At 38.2% G+C, this 26889-nt stretch overlaps 1 pseudogene across 1 annotated transcript; it reads right to left on the bottom strand.

Moving 5' to 3' along the window:
* Nucleotides 1–9301: 9301 nt before the first annotated feature.
* Nucleotides 9302–24800, bottom strand: LOC309658005 (enolase-phosphatase E1 pseudogene; annotated as a pseudogene). Its single transcript has one exon. The product of its transcript is annotated as an enolase-phosphatase E1 pseudogene (transcript).
* Nucleotides 24801–26889: the final 2089 nt, after the last annotated feature.

Here is a 26889-nt window from a genome sequence, read left to right as displayed (position 1 = left end):
CATGGCGGAGAGCGCAGCAACAGGGGTGTGGAGGGCAAAGCAGAGAGATTCCCGCACAGAGGATCGGTGCCGACCAGCACTCACCAGCCCGAGAGGCTTGTCTGCTCCCCCACAGGGACAGGTGGGGACTGGGAGCTGAGGCTCAGGCTTCACAGGTCAGATCCAAGGGAGAGAACTGGGGTTGGCTAAGTGAACACAGCCTGAAGGGGGCTAGTGGGCACAGCTGGCTGGGAGGGAGTCCAGGAAAAAGTCTGGAGCTGCTGAAGAGGTAAGAGACTTTTTCTTGCCCATTTGTTTCCCGGTGCACCAGGAGAGGGGATTAAGAGTGCAGCTTAGGGCTTCCCTGGTGGCGCAGTGGTTGAGAGTCTGCCTGCCAATGCAGGGGACACGGGTTCGGGCCCTGGTCTGGGAGGATCCCACATGCCACGGAGCAGCTGGGCCCGTGAGCCACAGCTACTGAGCCTGCGCATCTGGAGCCTGTGCTCCACAACAGGAGAGGTCGCAATAGTGAGAGGCCCGCGCACCGCGATGAAGAGTGGCCCCCGCTTGCCACAACTGGAGAAGGCCCTCGCACAGAAACGAAGACCCAATACAGCCAAAATAAATAAATTAATTTAAAAAAAAAATTAAAAAAAAAAAAAAAAGAGTGCCGCTTAAAGGAGCTCCAGAGACAGGCGCGAGCCGCGGTTATCAGCGCGGACCCCAGAGACGGGCATGAGACACTAAGGCTGCTGCTGCAGCCACCAAGAAGCCTGTGTGCAAGCATAGGTCCCTATCCACACCTCCCCTCCCGGGAGCCTGTGCAGACCGCCACTGCCAGGGTCTTGTGATCCAGGGACAACTTCCCCGGGAGAACACATGGCGCGCCTCATGCTGGTGCAACGTCATGCTGGGCTCTGCCGCCGCAGGCTCGCCCCACATTCCGTACTACTCCCTCTCCGGCCTGAGTGAGCCAGAGCCCCCGAAGCAGCTAGTCCTTTAATCCCGTCCTGTCTGAGGGAAGAACAGACACCCTCAGGCAACCTACACGCAGAGGCGGGGCCAAATCCAAAGCTGAACCCCAGGAGCTGTGCGAACAAAGAAGAGAAAGGGAAATCTCTCCCAGCAGCCTCAGGAGCAGTGGATTAAATCTCCACAATCAACTTGATGTACCTGCATCTGTGGAATACCTGAATAGACAACGAATCATCCCAAATTTAGGAGATGAACTTTGGGAGCAATGATATATATATATTTTTTCCCTTTTTCTCTTTTTGTGAGTGTGTATGTGTATGCTTCTGTGTGTGATTTTGTCTGTATAGTTTTGCTTTTACCCTTTGACCTAGGGTTCTGTCTGTCCGTTTTTCTGGTTTTTTCCTAGTATAGATTTTAACACTTGTTATCATTGGTGGATTTGTTTTTTGGTTTGGTTGCTCTCTTCTTTCTTTCTTTCTTTTTACATTACTTTAAAAAATTGTTTTAATAATTATTTTTTATTTTAATAACTTTGTTTTATTTTATTTTCTCTTCTTCTTTCTTTCTTTCTTTTTCCTCCCTTTTATTCTGAGCCGTGTGTATGACAGGCTCTTGGTGCTCTAGCCAGGTGTCAGGGCTGTGCCTCTGATGTGGGAGAGCCAAGTTCAGGACATTGGTCCACAAGAGACCTCCCTGCTCCATGTAATACCAGACGGTGAAAATCTCCCAGAGATCTCCATCTCAACGCCAAGACCCAGCTCCACTCAACGACCAGCAAGTTACAGTGCTGGACACCCTATTCCAAACAACTAACAAGAAAGGAACACAACCCCACCCATTAGCAGAGAGGCTGCTTAAAATCATAATAAAGCCGCAGACACCCCAAAACACACCACCAGACGTGGACCTGCCCACCAGAAAGGCAAGATCCAGACTCATCCACCAGAACACAGGCACTAGTCCCCTCCACCAGGAAGCCTACACAACCCAATGAACCAAACTTAGCCACTGGGGGCAGACACCAAAAACAATGGAAACTACGAACCTGCAGCCTGCGAAAAGGAGACCCCAAACACAGTTAGTTAAGCAAAATGAGAAGACAGAGAAACACACAGCAGATGAAGAAGCAAGGTAAAAACCCACCAGACCTAACAAATGAAGAGGAAACAGGCAGTCTACTTGAAAAAGAATTAAGAATAATGATAGTAAAGATGATCCAAAATCCTGGAAATAGAATGGAAAAAGTACAAGAAACATTTAACAAGGACCTAGAAGAATTAAAGAGCAAACAAACAGTGATGAACAACACAATAAATGAAATTAAAAATTCTCTAGAAGGGATCATTAGCAGAATAACTGAGGCAGAAAAATGGATAAGTCACCTGGAAGATAAAATGGTGGAAATAACTACTGCAGAGCAGAATAAGGAAAAAAGAAAGAAAAGAATTGAGGACAGTCTCAGAGACCTCTGGGACAACAATAAACACACCAACATTCAAATTATAGGGGTCCCAGAAGGAGAAGAGAAAAAAAAAGGGACTGAGAAAATATTTGAAGAGATTATAGTTGAAACGTCCCTAATATGGGAAAGGAAACAGTTGCTCAAGTCCAGGAAGCACAGAGAGTCCCATACAGAATAAATCCAAAGAGAAACACACCAAGACAAATATTAATCTAACTATCAAAAATTACATACAAAGAAAAAATATTAAAAGCAGCGAGAGAAAAGCGACAAATAACACACAAGGGAATCCCCATAAGGATAAGAGCTGATCTTTCAGCAGAAACTCTGCAAGCCAGAAGGGAGTGGCAGGACATATTTAAAGTGAAGAAAGGGGAAAACCTACAACCAAGATTAATCTACCCTGCAAGGATCTCATTCAGCTTCAACGGAGAAATAAAAACCTTTACAGACAAGCAAAAGCTAATAGAATTCAGCACCACCAAACCAGCTCTACAACAAATGCTAAAGGAACTTCTCTAGGCAGGAAAGACAAGAGAAGGAAAAGACCTACAATAACAAACCCAAAATATTTAAGAAAATGGGAATAGGAACATACATATCGATAATTACCTTAAATGTAAATGGATTAAATGCTCCAACCAAAAGACATAGACTGGCTGAAGGGATACAAAAACAAGACCCATATATATGCTGTCTACAAGAGACCCACTTCAGACCTTGGGACACATACAGACTGAAAGTGAGGGGATGGAAAAAGATATTCCATGCAAATGGAAATCAAAAGAAAGCTGGAGTGGCAATTCTCATGTCAGACAAAATAGACTTTTAAAAAAAAAGCTATTACAAGAGACAAAGAAGGACACTACATAATGATCAAGGGATCAATCCAAGAAGAAGATATAACAAGTGTAAATATTTATGCACCCAACATAGGAGCACCTCAATACATAAGGCAAATACTAACAGCCATAAAAGGGGAAATCAACACCAACACAATCATAGTACGGGATTTTACCGTCCCACTTTCACCAATGGACAGATCATCCAAAATGAAAATAAATAAGGAAAGCTTTAAATGATACATTAAACAATATGGACTTAATTGATATTTACAGGACATTCCATCCAAAAACAACAAAATACCCTTTCTTCTCAAGTGCTCATGGAACATTCTCCAGGATAGATCATATCTTGGGTCACAAATCAAGCCTCAGTTAATTTAAGAAAATTGAAATCATATCAAGTACCTTTTCCAACCACAACACTATGAGATTAGAAATCAATTACAGGAAAAAAACTTTAAACACATGGAGGTTAAACAATACACTAGTAAATAACAAAGAGATCATTGAAGACATCAAAAGGAAATTTAAAAATACCTAGAGACACATGACAAAGAAAACACGATGACCCAAAACCTATGGGATGCAGCACAAGCAGTTCTAAGAGGGAAGTTTATTGCAATACAATCCTAAAGAAACAAGAAACACCTCAAATAAACAACCTAACCTTACACCTAAAGCAATTAGAGAAAGAAGAACCAAAAAACCCCAAAGTTAGCAGAAGGAAAGAAATCATAAAGATCAGATCAGAAATAAATGAAAAAGAAATGAAGGAAAGTATAGCAAAGTTAAATAAAACTAAAAGCTGGTTCTTTGAGAAGATAAACAAAATTGATAAACCATTAGCCAGGCTCAGCAAGAAAAAAAGGGAGAAGACTCAAATCAATAGAATTAGAAATGAAAAAGGAGAAGTAACAACTGACACTGCAGAAATACAAAGGATCATGAGAGATTACTACAAGCAACTCTATGCCAATAAAATGGACAACGTGGAAGAAATGGACAAATTCTTAGAAATGCACAACCTTCCAAGACTGAACCAGAATAAAATATGAACAGACCAATCACAAGCACTGAAATTGAAACTATGATTTAAAATCTTCCAACAAACAAAAGCCCAGGACCAGATGGCTTCACAGGCAAATTCTATCAAACATATAGAGAACAGCTAACACCTATCCTTCTCAAACTCTTCCAAAATATAGCAGAGGGAGAAAGACTCCAAAACTCATTCTACGAGGCCACCATCACCCTGATAAAAAAACCAGACAAAGATGTCACAAAGAAAGAGAACTACAGGCCAATATCACCGATGAACATAGATGCAAAAATCCTCAAGAAAATACTAGCGAACAGAATCCAACAGCATGTTAAAAGGATCATACACCATGATCAAGTGGAGTTGACCCCAGGAATGCAAGGATTCTTCAATATATGCAAATCAATCGATGTGATACACCATATTAACAAATTGAAGGAGTAAAACCACATGATCATCTCAAAAGATGCAGAGAAAGCTTTCAACAAAATTCAACACCCATTTATGATAAAAACCTTCCAGAGAGTAGGCACAGAGGGAACTTACATAAACATAATAAAGGCTATATATGACAAACCCACAGCCAACATCGTCTTCAATGGTGAAAAACTGAAACCATTTCCACTATGATCAGGAAGAAGACAAGGTTGCCCACTCTCACCACTATTATTCAAAATAGTTTTGGAAGTTTTAGCTACAGCAATCAGAGAAGAAAAAGAAATAAAAGGAATCCAAATCAGAAAAGAAAAAGTAAAGCTGTCACTATTTGCAGATGACATGATACTATACATACAGAATCCTAAAGATGCTACCAGAAAACTACTAGAGCTAATCAATGAATTTGGTAACGTAGCAGGATACAAAATTAATGCACAGAAATCTCTTGCATTCCTATACACTAATGATGAAAAATCTGAAAGTGAAATTAAGAAAACACTCCCATTTACCATTGCAACAAAAAGAAGAAAATATCTAGGAATAAACCTACCTAAGGAGACAAAGGACCTGTATGCAGAAAATTATAAGACCCTGATGAAAGAAATTAAAGATGATACAAATAGATGGATAGATATACCATGTTCTTGGATTGGAAGAATCAACATTGTGAAAATGAGTATACTACACAAAGCAGTCTACAGATTCAATGCAATCCCTATCAAACTACCAATGGCATTTTTCACAGAACTAAAACAAAAAATGTCACAATCTGTATGGAAACACAAAAGACCCCGAATAGCCAAAGCAATCTTGAGAAAGAAAAACAGAGCTGGAGGAATCAGGCTCCCTGACTTCAGACTACAGTTCAAAGCTACAGTAATCAAGATAGTATAGTACTGACACAAAAACAGAAATATAGATCAATGGAACAGAATAGCAAGAGATAAATCCACTCACATATAGTCACCATATCTTTGATAAAGGAGGCAAGAATATACAATGGAGAAAAGACAGCCTCTTCAATAAGTGGTGCTGGGAAAACTGGACAGCTACATGTAAACGAATTATATTAGAACACTCCCTAACACCATACACAAAAATAAACTCAAAATGGATTAAAGACCTAAATGTAAGGCAAGACACTATCAAAGTCTTAGAGGAAAACATAGTCAGAACACTCTATGACATAAATCACAGCAAGATCATTTTTGACCCACCTCCTAGAGAAATGGAAATAAAAACAAAAATAAACAAATTGGACCTATTGAAACTTAAAAGCTTTTGCACAGCAAAGGAAACCATAAACAAGATGAAAAGACAACCCTTAGAATGGGAGAAAATATTTGCAAATGAAGCAACTGACAAAGTATTAATCTCCAAAATTTACAAGCAGCTCATGCAGCTCAATATCACATAAACAAACAGCCCAATCCAAAAATGGGGAGAAGACCTATATAGACATTTCTCCAAAGAAGATATACAGATTGCCAACAAACATATGAAAGAATGCTCTACATCATTAATCATTAGAGAAATGCAAATCAAAACTACAATGAGATATCATCTCACACTTGTCAGAATGGCTATCATCAAGAAGTCTACAAACAATAAATGCTGGAGTGGGTGGGGAGAAAAGGGAACCCTCTTGCACCATTGGTGGGAATGTAAATTGATACAGCCACTATGGAGAACAGTATGTAGTTTCCTTAGAAAACTAAAAATGGAACTACCATACAACTCAGCAATCCCACTACTGGGCATATACCCTGAGAAACCCATAAATCAAAAAGAGACATGTATCACAATGTTCATTGCAGCACTATTTACAATAGCCAGGACATGGAACCAACCTAAATGTCCATCGACAGATGAATAGATAAAGAAGATGTGGCACATATATATGATGGAATATTACTCAGCCATAAAAAGAAACGAAATTGAGTTATTTGTAGTGAGGTGGATGGACCTAGAGTCTGTCATACAGAGTGAAGTAAGTCAGAAAGAGAAAAACAAATGCCGTATGCAACACATATATATGGAATCTAAAATACAAAAAAAAATTGTCATGAAGAACCTAGGGGCAAGACGGGAATAAAGGTGCAGACCTACTAGGGAATGGACTTGAGGATACGGGGAGGGGGAAGGGTAAGCTGGCACAAAGTGAGATAGTGGCATGGACATATATACACTACCAAATGTAAAATAGATTGCTAGTGGGAAGCAGCCGCATAGCACAGGGGGAACAGCTCGGTGCTTTGTGACCACCTAGAGGGGTGGGATGTGGAGGGTGGGAGGGAGGGAGACGCAAGAGGGAAGAGATATCGGGATGTATGTATATGTTTAGCTGATTCACTTTGTTGTGAAGCAGAAACTAACCCACCATTGTAAAGCAATTATACTTCAATAAAGATGTTAAAAAAAAAAAGAAAAAAAATTCTTTTTCAGATTCTTAAAAAAAGTGTAATATTTGAAGTTATTGAAAGAGATGTATTAATAAATAAACACTTCCAGAAAATTTAAAAATAAATTAATAAGTAAATAAAATGGGCATAGGAACTAAACACATTTTTCTCAAGTAGACATCCAAATGAACAATAGGTACAGAAAAAGATTCTCAACAACACTAATCATCAGGGAAATACAAATTAAAACCACAATGAGATATCACTCTACACCTGTTAGAACATCTTATCCTCAAGAAGACAAGAGATAACAAGTGTTGGCAAGGAGGTGCAGAAAAGGGAACACTGGTACACTGTTAGTGGGAATGAAAATTGGTGCAGCCAATTTTGTGGAAAATGGTTTGGAGTTTCCTCAGAAAACTAAAAATAGAAACTACCACATGATCCAGCATTTCCACTTCTGGATATACAGCCAAAGAAAACAGGCTACTGAAAACATATCTGCACTCCTATGTTTATTGCAGCATTATTCACAACAGACAAAATACGGAAACAACCTAAGTGTTTGTCAATGGATGAGTGGATAAAGATTATACCTTTTATACACACACACACACACACACACACACTGGGATATTATTCAGCCATGTTAAAGAAGGAAACCCTTCCATTTGCGACAACAGGGGAGGACTTTGAGTGCACTCTGCTAACTCAGACACAAGTCGGACAGAGAAAAGCAAACACTGTATGATATCACTTGTATGGGGAATCTATAAAAGCTGATTTCATAGAACAGAATATAATGATAGTTATCAGCAGCTGAGGGTGGGGGAATTGGGGAGATGTTATTCAAGAATACAAACTTGTAACTAGTAAATAAAAAGTATTGGAGTGCTAATGTATAGCACAGTGATTTTGGTTAACAATACTGTATTATAAATATCAAAGCTGTTAATAAAGTAGATCTTAATTGTTCTCACCACAAAAAAATTATAACTAAGTGACATGATAGAGGTGTTAGCTAGTGCTATGTAGATAATCCTATTGCAATATATAAATGTATTAAGTCAATATATTGTACACCTTAAACATAGACAATGTTATGTATCAATTACATCTCAACAAAAAATAAGGTTTACTATTTTCTAATAAATATTGGATGGAATTTTATTCATTTCTTATCTTTCTGCAAAAGAGAAATCAAAATGGAATATTACTATCTAACTCAAATCTCATACTGGTTACTATACAGGGTAGTACAGTAGTGAGTTGCCAAATAGGAAGAACGAAAGGAAGGAAGAGAGGGAGTGAGGGAGGGAGTCACTAGCTTCAAATATGAGTCTGTCTTTCAAGTATTCAGCTAAGTTACAAGAAACCTATAAGTTTAATGTAACCACCTCAAAGTGCTAAATAAACAGCCCCTACAATATAAACCTGACCTCTCTGAAGAAGATATGCCTTCAAATATCTGAGGATTAAAATTTACTTTTAAAATATGAAGAGTCAGTTCATTAAATAATTACTCTTCTCTATACGCAAATTATTCCCAGAATAATCCTCCAGCTCTAACACCCGCCTCTTTATTGTTTCTCTAACTCTTGTTTGATATAAGTTGTTTTTTAAGACAGATAGCCTGTTTTCATATAAAGTATTATATTAGAACTTCAAGTAAATTCAAAATAGCTAAAGAAGTCAACCAGAACTTTTTCTATTTCCCATTTCCCATAGATAATTTTACAACTAATATTGTGAATTGTGATGGATGAAGAAAGGGTATTCCATGAATTCAACATACTTCCACGTCCTTGATAAACTAGGAACATAAGTATATATTTTTAATTAAGTATATATTGTTAATTTTTGGTGAAGATGTCACCAAAAACTTTCATAGCAAATATCCTCAATAATGAAACATTTTTATTACTGATATTCTCAGATATTAATCATAAAAAAAAAAAAAGAATGCTTGCCACCTCAGCTAGGAAGAATCAAGTGGCTGGAGATTTCTGAAATAGTTTGACTAGAGCCATATATCTGGGGCCTCGGTTCTTCTCCAGTTGGTGGCTGGGGTTAGAATGTTCTGGGGTTGGAATATCCTAGGTGGCCACTTAATTTTCATGTCTAGAGGCTGGGCTAGGATAGTTGTAATTGCTTGGAAATTTCATCATTGCTCTCTTTTCATGTGTCCTCTCCACATGGCTAACTTGGGTTTCATTACATAAGAAGTCCCCAGCCCCCAGGCCACGGACAAGTATTGGTCCATGGCCTGTTAGGAAACAGGCTGCACAGCAGGAGGTGAGTGACAGGTGAGCAAGCGAGGCTTCATCTTTATTTACAGCCCCTCCCCATTGCTCACATTACCGCCTGAGCTCTGCCTCCTGTCAGATAGCAGCGGCATTAGATTCTCATAGAAGCGCGAACCCTACCGTGAAACGCACATGCGAGGGAGCTACGTTGCGTGCTCCTTATGAGAATCTAATACCGGATGATCTGAGGTGGAGCTGAGGTGGTGATGCTAGAGATGGGAAGCGGCTGCAAATAAAGATTATCATTAGCAGAGAGGTTTGACTGCACAAAGACCATAATAAATCAATTGCTTGCAGACTCATATCAAAACCCTATCAGTGAGTGGCAACTGAAAACAAGCTCAGGGCTCCCACTGATTCTTCATTATGGTGAGTTGTATAATTATTTCATTATATATTACAATGTAATAATAATAGAAATAAAGTGAACAATAAATGTAATGCGCTTGAATCATCCTGACCATACCCCCTGCCCCAGTCTGTGGAAAAATCTTCTTCCATGAAACCGGTCCCTGATGCCAAAAAGGTTGGGGACCACTGCCTTACATCATGAGCATCTTGGGGTAGTCGCACTTATTATGTGGTTGCTGGCTTCACTTAGAACAAGTGTTTCAAGAAACTAAGGCAGAAGTTGCAGGACTTCTGCTGTAGCCTCAAATGTTACTCAGCATCACTCTGCCAGCCCAGATTAAAGTACTAGGAGGTAGAGCTCATTTGTGGGCCACCTTTGGACGGGTAAAATAATTTTTTTCTTGGAACTTAGAAGACATAACTTGTGAGTATCCAGTGATTTTAATAAGAAATCTGATATTAGTCTGATTTCCTCTTTCTTCATAGAATATTCTTGAAGTCTGAGTATTTTTCTTTCCAATTGTGTCCACAGAATTTTAATACAGGCACTGGCATGTAAAAGGTATCCAAATACTTGATGTACAGTTACACTTGGTTGCAATTCTGCTTCTGATCTTCCTTATTTTAGCCTGGGTATTTAAAAATTAATGTTCTAATGTCTCAATGATATTATCACATAATTTCACTGTTTATTATATTAAGAACCAAAACATCTCAAATTAACCTTCTTTCTTGTTTATCAAAGTTGTCAGTCTAGCCCCCTGATAGTCTTTGGAGAAATATCATTTCTCCTGGTTTTTCCTTTGAGACAATTTCCTTTCTTGAAGTTCAAATTTCTCTCTCAAAAAAACAAGGGAGCATACCAACAAACAACCCTCTTTTCTCTTGTTGACATTTACACTGAGGTCTGCTGTTATTGCATCAGCTGTTTCAGTTAAGTTTCCCAGGCTGTTGCTGGGTAAATGAGCAAATATCTTGCTTTTAAAAATGGCTTTAAATCTTTTAAACATCAACCAATATGATATAAACAATTTAATGCAACAATTATAGTTTAAGCAGATTTTTTTTCACTCTACACGCCTATTAGCTTAACCTCTTGTTTTACCTTACCACGTTCAGGCTAATTGTACACCAATTACATCTTTCACATTTGCAGTGTTCATCCTATTTCTGTAATAAACAAGATTTTTTATAAAATTTTATATGGTACTTTTCATCCTAAGACATTAGTGAATTTAGTTACCGACTACAGAACATTTGAGTAAAGTAAGAAAAATTCTTGAAATAGATTTCCTTTTCATTTTGAAATGTGTTTACTTATTGGGATGCAGCATCTCATTTACAGGAACAGCCTGTTATAGCCCGCGGTGGGTGTTCAGAGGCTGATAAACTCAATCCAATAATTCTGTGCTCAAATTAGCATAAAAAGAGCAATTCCAATCATTTAACAGAATACTTTCTTTTGTGCACAGAAGCAACAGGAGTACTTATGTATTTGTATAGTTCAAAAATATCATTTGAATATAATGGCCCTTAGTCTTGCCTTAAGGTCCAAGAAAAAAGCAGGCTGCCAAAAGAAATTAAAAATCCTCCAGTGGAGGAAATTAAGTTTACAGGCTAAACAGATTTTAAAGGGATTTGAACAGAGCTGATTATAGACATAGGCATTAAGGAGATTAGATTTGGTTTTAAATAAAGAGAATGGTAGAATGCATAAAAATATCCAAAATGAATTCAAGTATCTCTGAGACAAAGAGCTAGTCTTGGCCTTCAAGAAAGCGAAGTACTGGCCATTTGCTGGATTCAGTGTTATTACAAGAAGATACAACAGAAAAGCACCTGCTCCAAGGTGAGAAAACACCACATGACCTAGGACGTCTTTTCTGTTTCTATATGCCAGTACCAAAGACTAAAGGCTCTGCCATGGGTTTAAGCACAGGTACACAGAGAGCAAAGTACTATCATCTTTATATTTTTATTATTGAATAACAATAATATTCAGATAAGGAAGTGAGGTTTGGTTGGGTTTTGGGGTTTTTTTTTTCCCCAGACTTGGAAACAATGGCAAATATAGCATATGCTGCCCAAAGTCACAAACCTTGTAAGCAGCAGAATTAGGGCATAAGCCCAGATCTCCTGACTTAACTAAGCTTTCTTAGTTCCCAGTAGTTGCATTTTATCCTGAGAAACACATGCCTTCTTGTCAAATGCTACAATAGGTAATACAGTGAAATCAGGAAATTGCCTGTGTTTACTCACTGAAGCTGAGTGATGTGCAGACTATGCCTCTTAGATGCAGAAAGTATATACATTTTAATTAGGAGGACAAATTGTAATCCACATTCACACAAGTCTTTATCCATAGGATTGTTAGTCCTGGTAAGGCTCCTGTGGATTGTCTGGCTTTCTACAAGAAAGCTGAGATCCAGGTAGGTTAAGTTATCTGATTCCACAAATTAGTGGCAAAGCCTGACCATAATCTTTACCTCCTATTTCTCCTCATTGCTTCACACTGTTGTCTTGCCTTCATTCAGAGAACTTTAGACTGTAAGACTAAAATTATAGTTTAGAAAACAACTCTTCTCTTAAGTGGAGAAGGCAAGTTTTTGTGACATTTTAATCTAGTTGAATGAAAAGATATCACTCAGGGAAATTTGTTCCAAATTCTATGGTTCATCCAAACAGGACGAACCTTGAAGCTTCATGACTACAGAGTTATTGATTATATGAGATAGATAATTATCTTCAAAAAATTAACTTTCTACCAATCACTCAACAATAATTAAACATTTATTTTAGTTGGGTTGCTGTAGAAATGAATGAAGGAAACATTTGAAAGATAAAACTATACATTTTAAATCACAGTATTATAAAATGTTTTCCAGTAGCATAAATGAGACAGGAAAATCTCACTTGAAAAACACTGATGTAACAGAAAAGTAATGTGACGTTATTAATGTGTACTTTTTATAGGAAAGAGATGATGAGGGGATAGAATTTAAGATAAAATGCTTAGGTTTTAAGAGGCAGAAATGGAAACCTGGAGCACAGCCTAGCTGTAATAAATGTGTATTAAAATCATTAGACAAATAATGAAAATCATGTTATATAAAGCCAATCAAAAATAAGAACACTAACATCTGACTCAGAAGGATCACAAGATGTCTTTTGGCGCAGCCTTTAGCCTTTGCATAACCCTATCTTATAGATGTAGCAACTGAGGTCAAAGGATGTTAACAGTATCAAGTGTGTATGTATATATATATATATATACATACACACACACACATACATATTAATATATACTTATTAATGAATAAATACCAACATTTAGTCAAATTCATCAAAGTATTTGTTAACTTGGAGGACCTCTTGACTGTGAAATCAAAAAGTTCCTCCTGTGTTTCAGGCACAGCTCAAACTAGATTGCCAGATCGATCTATTTTTGAGCTCAGCTTCTTCTTTGTGTCATCTTTAGCCTTAGGCAGGATGACAGGATCCTGATGGCAGGATGCTGCAGTTGCCTGAAGCCCCAAATCATAAGATCACTAGGTCTAGAGGGAGAAAGTCTCTTCTTACAGTTCCTCTGGGAGCCAAAGAAGCTTATGTTCACAGAAACCCCAGCAAGTTTCTGCAATTCTCATTGTATCTCATTGCATAGAGTTTTATGCCCAGCCCTTCACAGTGGACAATGGGATAGGATATATTGATTAGCTTAATCTATTTAGGATCATTGATTGGAAATGGAGGTAGGATCAATTCAAGGGAACCATGTGGCCAAAAATGAGGAATAGGTAAATTCACATGGGAAGATGAAAATATTGTTGAAAGTAGAAGGGGTGAATAGAAAATAGGAAAACATATTAGGGTAATGCTAGTAACTTAAACACAAAAGTGAAAAATGGTTCAAACCCACTCTAGTGTGTAGGTGAACAGATAGGTGGGGCAGCTCTCAGAGACCCAGGCTGGTAAAAACTCTGCCAACTTCAACATGTGCTTCTCTAGCTGGTCCTGAATACCCTTTTTATTGCAGCCCTCCAAAAGGGGGAAAACATGGAAAAAGGCCATGAAAGGATATTTTTAATTTTTTCCATTAACATTTAATATAAAAACAGATATGTTTATAAAGCATACATGAATAATCCCATATAACCACCTTTCAGGTCAAAGAAAATCATCAAGAATCATCCTTCTTGTCACCTCCTTATCACTGCCTTTTCCCTCTGACCCAAAGGCAACCCCACTCTTGACTTCTAAGCCATAGATTAGTTTTGCCTTTTTAATGGACTTCAGATCAGTGGACATCACAAAATTTTATGGCCAGGCCTAAAGTGGTATTTGGTACTTCTGTTCAAATTCCATTAACTAGAAGTTAGTCACATGGACATACCTGCCTGTTAGGAGGGCGTGTGCCCACTCAGATTGCAGTGAGCAGCTAGCTGTAGGGGAAAGGCAACAAATATCCACTGTGGTCCTCCTGAGTGTCTCCTAATCAATCCCTCCTCCGGAAACTATAGCACAATCAGGGTCCTGGGGCCAAACTGTAAGAATCCATCATCTTCCTTACAAAGCCAGGGAAGAGATGACTGTAATTATTAATGTTTTAGTACTTCTGTCCCTATTAAAACATGAGTTTCTTTTAAGTAAATCCAAGCAGAATCAAGATTATCTCTACAGATCACTCTCCTATATATTTCTGAAGAGAAAGGTAGAGAGAAAAGGAGAAGGGGTTGAAAGCCAGCTAATCTGCCCTGAATCATCCAGTAGTAAGAGTCACATACGTGAATATCATTGGTTATGGATATCTAGTCAGTAGACACAGGATGGGGAATATTGCCTCAGCAATTTCCTTGACAATCTTGGCCTAACTTACATTTCAAGTGTTATGTTCACCTTTACAGTTGTAATGGACTGAATTTTGTCCCCCTCAAATTCGTACGTTGAAGTCCTCACTCCCAGTGTTACTATATTTGGAAATAGGGCCTTTAAAGGAAGTAATTAAGCTTAAAAGAGGTCACAAGGTTGAGGCCCTAACCCAAATGTTCTGTTCTTAAAAGAAGAGAAAGAAACACCAGAGTACCAGAGTGTGCAGGCACAGAGGAAAGGCCATGTGAGGACTCAGCAGGAAGGTGGCTGCCTGCAAACCAGGAAGAGAGGCCTCGCCAAAAACTAATCCTGCTGGCAACTTGATCTTGGATTTCCAGCCTCCAGCACTGTGAGAAAACAAATTTCTGTTGTTTAAGCTATACTCAGTCTTTGGTTTCCTGTTACTGCAGCCCAACAGACTAATACAACAATCCTTTGGCAAGATAAGTGAAATTATTGTTTCTTTGACACATTTTCACTCACCTATGCCCCTTTTGTACTTCCATGTGTAATTCCTTTCACTTTTCTCTTTGCTTACAGAAATCTTTCCCCATCTAACCTAAGATTTGTCTATCTGTGAAGCTTCCTGGGTCACTGCAGTTCGCCAAGAGCTTACTCGACATCCCTGCTATTCTATAATCTATGCTAAACTGGCTATAATCCCATAACTCCCCATGTCTACGTTTCTGCATATAAGCCTGTCTCTCTAACCAGCCTAAGCTCTTTGAGTTCATGAACTAGGTGTCAGTTCACTAAAGAGTATTTGTTAATCACTACAGGTAAAACAGACCCATAGAAATTCCAGTTTAGTAAAGGAAGGAACATTATTTGACCTTGAAGGAGGTAGAGCCTTCATTAAGAGAGGCTTTTGGTAACAATACCTGTCAGTCATACCATACTATTGTCTTATGTAAGACTCAAACACAATGCTATAAGCTATACTACTTCAGTGTGGCAGACTGTCATTTCATATACTACACCACCTCTTTTGAAATGTTTGCCAGACTAATAGAGAATATGGACCTATCATTTCTTTGCTTTGCCTTTAATGTCACTAGATTGACTTTGTAATATTAACTAACAAGTATATATTTGGGTATCAGCATTCTAAAAAACTTAGCAAAACAGAATTTAAAATAGTGGCTTCCCCAGGCATAGAATGAACGTACCCTTTTTTTCCTCACTTGCTTGAAGTGTTTCATCATTTCACTGAAGTACCTACAAATATCTTTGTAACCATGTATTTTCAAGGTTCAAAAATCTAGTTCTTAACTGAGAACTCCCTATGGAAATGGTCACATGGTGGAATGGCTTTAACACAGTTTAAAGCCTTTCTAACTATCTTATAACAAAACATGCACAATGGGTTTTCAGTTTAAAGAACACTTTTCTTTAGGAAAAAAAATCCTGTGTACAATGTGGAGTTGTAGACAATGATCCTAGGCTTAACTGAAGTCATATTTTATGTTTCCGTTGCAGCCAGTTGATTTAGCTCTCTACAAGCAGAGAACTGTAAGCTGCTACGCCCTTCAGCTTAATTTTGGCGGTGTGGGCTGTAATTCTGTTGTCAGATTTACTATCAATGATAGGATAAAGGGGAAATTTGAGGAATTTCATCATATTTTTCTCTTCCTAAGCCTTGTACCTACAAAGTTGCCTTTGATGGAAAAGACTCAAAGTCTCTTCATTAAAAATAATAATGAAGGACATAATTGTAATGGTCTAGTCAGGGAGATTTGTCTAAATAGCTACTAGATTATAAGTTCCTGCATTTTGAGTTGCATGGAAAATACAAGGCCAATATTTTTCCTTTTCCTTAAAACTACATTCCAACTTTAACAGTCCTCTTGTTCATTTGAAATTTACCTATAAAAATCTTTCCTGAATCAGAAGACCACTTGCAAACAATTTTGAAGTCACATAGAGCTTCAGAGGCCCATTAGTTCACAACTGTGCTATTTCTATCATGCTAGTACTTTTGGCTTTCAAAATGTGGTAACCCCATTTTCTTCCCACACCAACCCTTCCAATCCATTCAAGGCTTTCTTTGCATCTTTTTTCTGCTACTAATACCAGTTATTGTCAGAGAGTTGTAGTTCCGCTCTCCGACGATGATATTTATTTATAAGAAACAAAATATTTATAAACAAAAAAGTTGCTATTCCTTATGCATAACCCTGAGTTTCACAGTAATTCCAAAGAGCCCCAAAGATTCAGCTTTACCTGGTTGCAACACTCATGTTCTTACAAGTTGCCTCAGGACTTTGCCTATTTTACCCACATAATTGCAATTTACTCTGAAATGTTAAATACATAAATCAATACCTACCAGTTCTAGTTTAGCACTTTTCGGAGTAATAATTAACTCTGCTATAGTCACTTGGAAGAAATCTTTTTCCAGGGCAATTAGTTTATATATTACTCTAGGAGCTAATGCCTCCTCTGAAACACATCTTGGCATCTTAGTTTGGCCCTTGGTTACAACCAAGCAGCCTTATTCCTTCATAACAGATGAGAACCCTGTATGCCTCAGCTGTCCCTAATTAGGTTACTCTGTATTTCTCCAAGTGGCTGATTAAACATGACTCAGCTTTTTCCAAACTTTTTTTTTCAAAGAAGAAAATGTTTTTATTAATTACCACATGAAATTGACATGATATCCTATTAGGCTGAACTAGGATAAATAATGCTGTTATAAAATTTACATTTCTCACATCCATTTCAGAAGAAAATATTAGATATTAGGGCTCTTCTAGGTCTTATGGACAAATTTCAGTAAACCTTTTGTTTTTTAATAGTAAACAGCGACTAACATATGTTCTCAAACTGTGCTAAGAAGTAGTTAGCAAGGTGACTCTGAAATCTGAGATAACTGTCAGGATTAGGACTGTTTTGTTAAACATTAGGAAGCACATTTCCATTTTAGCTGTTACGATAGTGCATCTTTTTCACCGGTAAAGCAACTGCTTGCTGTGGGTACAATGATTAGCAAGTTCCTTAAGTAACAGATACATGATGAATCAAGACTCAAATGAGTCTCCTTTCCCAACTTTGCTCTCTTCTGGAGTAGAAACAAATAGCTTTGTCATTTGTAAATAGGGAGGTTAATAGTTTGAAATCCAGTTGCTGTCATCTTCTAACTCACAATTTAAAAGGGGACTAGATTATTACTAGGAATGTCTTTGAAATACTTCTAGTTTTTAAAATAACCAGGCTTCTGAGTAACTTCTCAAACCTACCTTTCTATTTTGGTACATGACTTGATAAACATAACACATTTGACCTGTATAGTAGTAATTTCTTCTATCAACTATATTTCGCCCTCAATAATGGTTAGAGTTGTGGTTTCAAACAATTTCTACATACAAAGCATCATCTTTAAATAAGTTTCCTTTTCACTGAACTGAGATTCTTTTCCTCACTTACGTGCCTGTGAACGGTAATTTGAACATACACACACTTACCTTATGTATGTGTATATATGTATTTTTTAAGTAAATTACTTTTACCCTTAGAATAAAACTAGACTACAGGGACAAGTCTGTGAAGACAGTTTGTTCTTCCTTGGAACTCCTCCTCTAGGTTGAGGAAGGCAGGTACAGTTCACTGAAGGATGTGATGAGGCTGAAGTAAGTCTTCTCATCATCTGTTGACCCCGCATTGCCAGGTCTCACCACCACAGCTACACGCACGTCAGCTTCCTCAGCAGCGCTGGCCTCTCGGGTAACGTCCGTCAGAAACAAGATGTTGTTGGTTGAGCACCCAGTGCTGCTGGCAATCTTTTGATAACTCTCACTCTCCACTTTGTGTCCAATCTCGGACCGTCCACAAGCTCAAGAATATCTCCCTCTGTAGGATGCCCAAATAACAGTTTCTGTGCCTCTACACTCCCTGAAGGATAGATATACACCTTCATTCATTCCAGCCTCTCTCCATTTCCTGACTGCTGGAACCACATCTTCAAAGAACTCTGCTTTCATGCTCCCAGCTTTGAATGCCGCCCTCCACATGTGGCCGTGCAGCTGTTTCAGCGCCGTGGTCTTCCGGTCCAGAGACATCTGCCAGCACACGTTATCTACCACGGCCTGGATCATCCGCTGCAGGTCACCTGCCCCATTCCCCGATGCTGCTGGGATCGGAAGAGCCCCATCCAGGCGGGAGTCCTCTTCAGCCTGTTTCCACAAAAGATTGACATCCTGCTGGCACTCCTCTTCCTCCCAATGTGTCTGCAGATACTCTTTAACATTGATGTAAGGAAATAAAATGTCCTTCACGAAAGCAATCGGGGTTGTGGTACCTTCGATATTTAACAGGATCACAGTGACTTCGGCGGGCACCGGAAGCACAACCATTTCCCCACCGGCTGCTACTACGAGAATCGGCCTACTGTTAGGGAGGGCGGAGGGCGGTGCCAGCTGCGCCCAGCAACCTGCTGGGCTTCCGACAGCCCGGAAAAGAGTCCCGGAGCGCACAACCGCGCGCGGCCCGATGCATGAGGCGGAGAGGACATGTGGGCGCCCCTGAAAATAGAGAAACCCGCAGCACAGGGACCCTGAACTCGCAAGCTGCCCGGGGCTCTGATTCTTTTCTTTTTAAAGGAAGAATCAGACCATTTTGTCAAATCCCCCAAATTGTGCTGAACAATCTCAAGGACAGATCTGTTCAGGACCACTAAATAGATTTAATCAAAATTTATTAATCAATTTGAAGAATCTCAATTTATTGAAATATATACACAAAACATTTTTTATTTTTCCAGTAGTTGCTACCGATGGTGCTTTGAGAATTTTCTTTTATCCTTCATGGTGAGCTTCATTAACAAAAGTTTAGAAACTTTCCATCACTCTGGGGGTACTCTCAGTTATTAAAACTGTTTAGTACAGGTTATATTTTAATTTTGTATTGGATGCAAAGCCCTCCTCATTCTGCCTACCAATACCAGTTTATTAGTCTTGCTAATAACTTTCTTACTCGTGAAACTTGGGCTGAGATGGAGGTAAATATGGTAGGATTTTCCCCCTCCTTGTTTACTATGTTTACCTCTCTGGAGTTGTATCAGAGAAGGGGGAACAGCCCTTGTTAAGTTGCCTGTCCTTTCTTGTAGTTGTAATTGCTATTTCCTTACATGAGCATCGTATGTACATGGTGGTAAGGTTGCTGTTCCCTTTCCATTGGTTGGTTATCAGCTCTTACTAAGCTCATTGTCTGCATGGGTAGTATATGCCAAGCATCTCGCAAATGCATTTTTCATCCTGCATGAAATTCAACTTCATCTCCAGCATGAGACATGATTCTGCAATCTCAGATGCAACTCATTTTTGTCCATATTGTGGCAATTTTCAGTAGCCTCCAAGCTCATCTATTTCCAGAGTCCAACTTTGGGCCAAAGAAAAAATGTGCAGAATCTCTCTACAACCCAGAAATTGCAGAAGTAGTTCTTTCCCCCTCACTGTATGACCATATCACCCATGCCACCTCTCATGAGAACTTTCTTTACTATCAGATTTTGGAGAAGTTCAACAAGCCCTATGGCTGAGGTAACATCCTTGGTATTAGATATCTGGCACCCCTGTAATACAGAGTCCTGCAAAACTCAGATGTATTATCTCTGTATCTCTTGCTGCATAAGAAACCATTCCAAACTCATCCCGAACAGCAGTCATTCATTATCACTCACACAAAACTTTGTTCTGAACATGCTGCTATTTCCACTATAATTTCTGCCTGATTTGCTAACTTCCAGTAATAAAAACTGATCTCAAACAGCATTTCACAACATCCTGTTGCAAGTCACAATGGAGATTCTTCTAGTTAGAACTTTTTCCTCTATTGAAATGATTTCTAATAAAAGAGACCAAGGTTACTAGTGATACAGATAAAATGTAATTTAAGATGGTGTTTCTCAAAATACTAATCTCTCATCATGTATCATTAAAGTGCCCTGTAGTCAAACACTTCTGGAACAGAGCTGATAAGCTATTTCTCCTGTGTGAAGATTAATAAACCACAAACGTGCATTTAGGTCACTGAGCAGTCTTCCAGTGAAGACACAGGGTTATACACACTTTGCTGAATTCCTGGCACTACCATTCAGTACCTTGGAAGTGGCAAGTGCCTCGGATTCTTCATCTATGAGATAAGACCAGTAATAACTTTTGCTTCATAGGAAAATTGAGAATTAAATAATGTATATAAAACTCTAAACCTGTCTGATACATACACTTAGTAAATGATCACTAAATGCTAAATATGAATATTATAAATATTTCTGAAACTTATTTGACCATGGATACCTATTTTGAAAAGTTTTAGATTAGGGATATATTTAATGAAAAACAATTGTGTGTTTGCTTTTCTTTGGCTCATTTGATGCTGGGCATTAAATATGTCACTTTCTATCCCTTGCCTTGAACTTGAGGGCTTTGAGATCGCTGAGAAGTCAAACATAACCTGCTTCATTCAAAAGCAATTTTTTTACATAAATGAAAACAGAAGTTTCTAACTTCACACTCTTAGATGGCCAATAGTTATATTAAGTAAGGCTGACAGAAGGACAGAGAAAGTAAACACTCATGACCTCAGAAAAGAATTAAGGAATAGCCACATGAAAATTGGGTGAGACAATCTGGGAATCATATTCATAAAAAGATGGTCCCAGAAGCAGCTAAGGAGGAGTATGGAAAAAAATGTTTATGAGATTTCATTAACAGGGTCAGCCCAACTAACAGCTGAATTTGGGCTTCTTTTCTCCCTTCTTTGTGTATTATCCTATGGTAAACAAAAGGAAATGAGAGGTCTAGAAAGGATGCGATGGGGCTATTTATTCCAGGATGAATATAACAGAACCAGTGTTGGAATAAACCTTAAAAGTGACAAATCCAAATTCCCTGCCAGATTAAGAGTTCTCTGTCCAACATCCCTGGCAGATTGTCATTCAGACTCTAAAATATTTTCAATAACAGAGATTCACTGCTGGTTCAGGCAGACTTACAGACTACCTCTAGTTATTTACTTTTTTTTTTTTTTTTTATCAAGCCAAACTCAGCATTCAATAACCTGCCACAATCTGCTGTGCTTCTATCTTCTAAAACAAAATAAAATAAATCTAACCCTTCTTTCAGTGGGCAATCCTTTGAAAACAGACATCATGGCTCTCAAGTTTTTGTTACTTTAGGTTTAATTTACCCGGTTTATACAGAGTCCACACGACCTTCTGGATAATCACTAATCTGAATTTCATCTAGTGGCTGCAGTGTTGTTTTCAACTATCTCACTTAAACATTTACACTGAGGATAAATGTAATGTGAATATATTCATCTTTCTTGTTTTGCACTCTATGATGAATTCTGAGTCTGCCTTCAGATATAGATAACAGATATTTATATAATAGGATTTCATAACTGGACCTGAGTCAGAAAAGAATCTGAATATAATCCTCTGAATTTGTGCCAGGTAATGCCGATCTGCTGAATTTCAGATATATATTGCTGGTTCATACAATGGGAAATTAGATTTTTCTGTCTGGTTACTTAGAGTGCATGACAAACAGTCTAAGGCAGTGGTGACTGACATCATGGGAATTTTTCTGACATATTGTGAAGACTGCTGAACTTCAACTTGATTAGGAAAATCCAATAATCTGAAGGACAAGATGATTTAAAAATCAAAGCAGTCAAGTACAGTTGATCACTAGGCAAAAACAAGCAAACAAACAGAAACAAAACCATGGTTTTAATTCTAGTGCTAATCAGTCTTTGATTCAACGAAGTAAAGGACACAGTAGGTCATGTTGCCTTATCTTTCACATATTTTGAGGACCTGACTCCTTATGCTCCAACAAATAAATATCAAAAGAAATAAGAGCAAAAAAGTCTTTAGAATTGCAAAAGCAAACACTCATCAACTCTACCTTTACCGCACTCTTGAAATGTTTTGTTTCCATTGGAAAGGGGAAAAAACTCGTTTTAATTCAAGAGATCTATTGACAGCATGATTAGTGATTCAAAGATGAGCATTATGGATTTCAGAATTATTCAGGGAAAGCTTTTTTCTTGATTTTTTAACTGGAGGTTCAAAAGTAACAGTGAGCTATTTACCTATAGAATAATACTTTCCTTCTGCAGTTCAAGGTTAGTACACAGAAAAATTCACTGATTACATGAGGATAAAAGTAACAGCATTGACATTTTTCTGTATACATTCGTATGTTTTAGCCAGAATCTATCTACCATGATTGCATTGAATATGTTGCAGAAAGAAAAATACTAAAACCATTATTAAAATCAGGCTCAGTCCCAGGTCCCATCACTCTGTAACACTTGAAAAACCACTGCTTTTTGTGTCTACTTTAGTCTTCGGGCTGCACTCAAGCTAAGTACATTTCAAAGCATTGCAAAGTACCTCACTATAGCTGAAAAACATATAAAGTGTACTAATAAAATGACCTTACTTAACTGGAATATCTTAGTTTCATGCTACTATCAAAAGCAAAGGAAATTAAATTTTAAGAACACATTTGAAAATGACCTGAAGGTTCATTGTTGAATCTCAACTAAGGAAATTACAACAAGACTACAGTTCCCACAATGTATTATCTTAGCACCTTATTTTATTGGCAGGCTAAGGTTTCTCACATAATCACAAAATTAATAAAAACTAAAGGCAACACAAGAAACTAAAGCTAAAATTCTAAATAAGGATGAGTTCAAAGTGAATAGCACGAAAGTTTATACTTTTCTTAAAAAATTAAAGGGAGATACCAAGGAGGCAATGTAACTGTATTTTATGTTACAAGCATAAAATGGGGTTCAGAGATATAGCAGTGATCAAAAAATGGGGGCTTGTCTACTTAGGAAATATTTTACAATTACTGATTTTTAACAAAAGTAGCATTTTCAAGAACTCTTCCATGTTTCTCTAGAAATGCTGCAGAGTAAAATGCTGTTGAATTTATTCTTGGTTTAAACTTGCAAAGAGTCAGGGTTTTCAAGGCACTGAAAACATGAAAGCAGAGAAATTGTTCAGAGACTTGTGAGCATCAATTTTGTTTCTTCCCTTTGAATGAGCCTATTGCTTTATTGATGTATATACTTTTTTAATGTAGATTTTTCCTAAATAGTGATGTAAGTCTGTGTCTCTCTTAGGATAGGCAAGATTCTTTCTGAGCCAACAGCTATGTGCCTCATAAGGAAGCCAAAGTTATGGAGAAGTCTACCAGATATGCTCCACTGGCTCCTGCTTAGTGTTGCTACTTTGCTCCTGTTGTGTTTAAGATCATTGACCAAATAAATGTGGAACTTACAGCAGATTGTGTGTATTTCCCCCCATTCTCTACCTATCTGCAAAGCTGCAGAACTTCATAATGGACTTTCTTTTCCTGTGAAGAAGAGGTTAACAGCAGGCAATTTTGACCTACTTGCTTATATACTGGGGGAGAGAAAATTAGAAATCTTTGGATATTTTTCCAACAAACTTCAAGAAGTTACTTATAAGAACTACAGGAATTGAATGTCATTCAGTAGGAGACCAAGGTGATGAAAAGAACAAAGTTCTGGAGTGACTGTCAAGATGACAGAGGAGTAAGATGTGGAGCTAACCTTCTCCCCACAGACACATCAAAAATACATCTACATGTGGAATGACTCCCACAGAACAGCTACTGAACACTGGCAGAAGACCTCAGACTTCCAAATCTGAGAAAATTTCCACTTAACTAGGTAGGGCAAAAGAAAAAAGAAAAAAAAAAAAAAAAGAGACAAAGGAATCAGGATGGGACCTGCGCCTCTGGGAGGGAGCTGTGAAGGAGGAAAAGTTTCCACACACTAGGAAGCCCCCTCACTGGTGGGGACCAGGCATGGGAGGAGCTTCAGAGCCTCAGGGGAGAGCACAGTAATGGTGCAGAGGGCAAAGCGGAGAGAATCACGCACAGAGGATTGGTGCTGACCAGCAATCCCCTGCCTGAGATGCTCGTTGGCTTGCCTGCTGGGGCAGGTGGGAGCAGGGTGCTGAGGCTTGGGCTTCAGAGGTCAGACCCCATGTAGAGGACTGGGGTTGGCTGTGTGAAGACAGCCTGAGGGGGCTAGTGTGTCAGAGCTGAGGCAGTCTGGGAAGAAGCCTGGGCCAACCAGAGAGGCAATGGACCATTGTTGGGGGTGGTGCATGAGGAGAGGGGAAAAAAATAGTAAGTGCAGGAAGTGCAGCAAGTCCCATACAGGATAAACCCAAGGAGAAACAGGTTGGGACACATATTAATCAAACTATATAAAGTTAAATACAAAGAAAAAATATTGAAAGCATCATGGGAAAAGCAACAAATATCATACCAGGGAATACCCATAAGGTTATCAGTAGATTTTTCAGCAGAAGCTCTGCAGTCCAGAAGGGAGTGGTGGGATATATTTAAAGCGATGCAAGGGAAAAACCTACAACCAAGATTACTCTACCCAGCAAGGATCTCATTCAGATTTGACAGAGAAATCAAACGTTTTACAGACAAGCAAAAGCTAAGAGAATTCAGCATCACCAAACCAGCTTTACAACAAAGGCTAAAGGAACTTCTCTAGGCAGGAAACACAAGAAAAGAAAAAGGCCCACAAAAACAAACCCAAAACAATTAAGAAAATGGTAATAGGAACATACATATTGATAATTACTTAAATGTAAGCGGATTAAATGCTCCAACTAAAAGACATAAACTGGCTGAATGGATACAAAAACAAAACCCATATACATGCTGTCTACAAGAGACCCACTTCAGACCTAGGGACACATACAGACTGAAAGTGAGGGGATGGAAATAGATATTCCATGCAAATGGAAATCAAAAGAAAGCTGGAGTAGCAATATTCATATCAGATAAAATAGACTTTAAAATAAAGACTGTTACAAGAGGTAAGGAAGGACACTACATAATGATCAAGTGATCAATCCAGGAAGAAGATATAACAATTATAAATATTTATGCACCCAACATAGGAGCACCTCAATACATAAGACGAATGCTAACAGTGATAAAAGGGGAAAACGACAAAAGCACAATAATAGTGGGGGAATTTAACACCCCACTTACACCAAAGGACAGATCATCCAGACAGAAAATTAATAAGGAAACACAAGTTTTAAATGACACAATAGACCAGACAGATTTAATAGATATTTATAGGACATTCAATCAAAAAGCAGCAGAATACACTGTCTTCTCAAGTGCACAAGGAACAAACTCCAGGATACATCACATCTTGGGTCACAAATCAAGCCTCAGTAAATTTAAGAGAATTGAAATCATATCAAGCACCTTTTCCAACCACAACACTATGAGATTAGAAATCAATTACAGGAAAAAAACTTTAAAAAACACAAACACATGGAGGTTAAACAATACGCTAGTAAATAACCAAGAGATCATTGAAGACATCAAAAGGAAATTAAAAAATACCTAGAGAAAAATGACAAAGAAAACACGATGACCCAAAACCTATGGGATGCAGCACAAGCAGTTCTAAGAGGGAAGGTTATAGCAATACTATCCTACATCAGGAAACTAGAAAAATCTCCAATGAAAAGTTTAACCCTACACCTAAAGGAACTAGAGAAAGAAGAACAATAAACCCAAAGTTAGCAGAAGGAAGGAAATCATAAAGAGCAGAGTGGAAATAAATGAAATATGGACTTCTCTGGTGGTCCAGTGGCTAAGACTCCACACTCCCAATGCAGGGGGCCTGGGTTTGATCCCTGGTCAGGGAACTAGATCCTGCATGCCACAAATAAGAGTTTGCCTGTGGCAACTAAAGTTCCCACAGGCTGCAAAGAAGACCTGGTAAAACCAAACAAATAAATAAAAGACTCAAGAAATAAATGAAATAGAAACAAAGAAAACAATAACAAAGATCAATAAAACTAAAAGTGGGTTCTTTGAGAAGATAAACAAAATTGATAAACCTTTAGCCGGACTCATAAAGAAAAAGGAGGAGAAAACTCAAATCAGTAAAATTAGAAATGTAAAAGGGGAAGTTAAAATGGACACCACAGAAATACAAAGGATCATAAGGGACTACTACAAGCAACTCTATGCCAATAAAATGGACAACCTGGAAGAAATGGACAAATTCTTAGAAAGGTATAACTCTCCAAGACTGAACCAGGAAGAAATAGAAAATATGAACAGACCAATCACAAGTAATGAAATTGAAACTGTGGTTAAAAATCTTCCAACAAACAGAAGTCTGG

The sequence above is a fragment of the Balaenoptera physalus genome (genome assembly GCF_965194825.1).
Source record: "Balaenoptera physalus genome assembly, chromosome: 3".
Taxonomy (NCBI): domain Eukaryota; kingdom Metazoa; phylum Chordata; class Mammalia; order Artiodactyla; family Balaenopteridae; genus Balaenoptera; species Balaenoptera physalus.
This window is presented reverse-complemented; position numbering and strand designations above follow the sequence as displayed.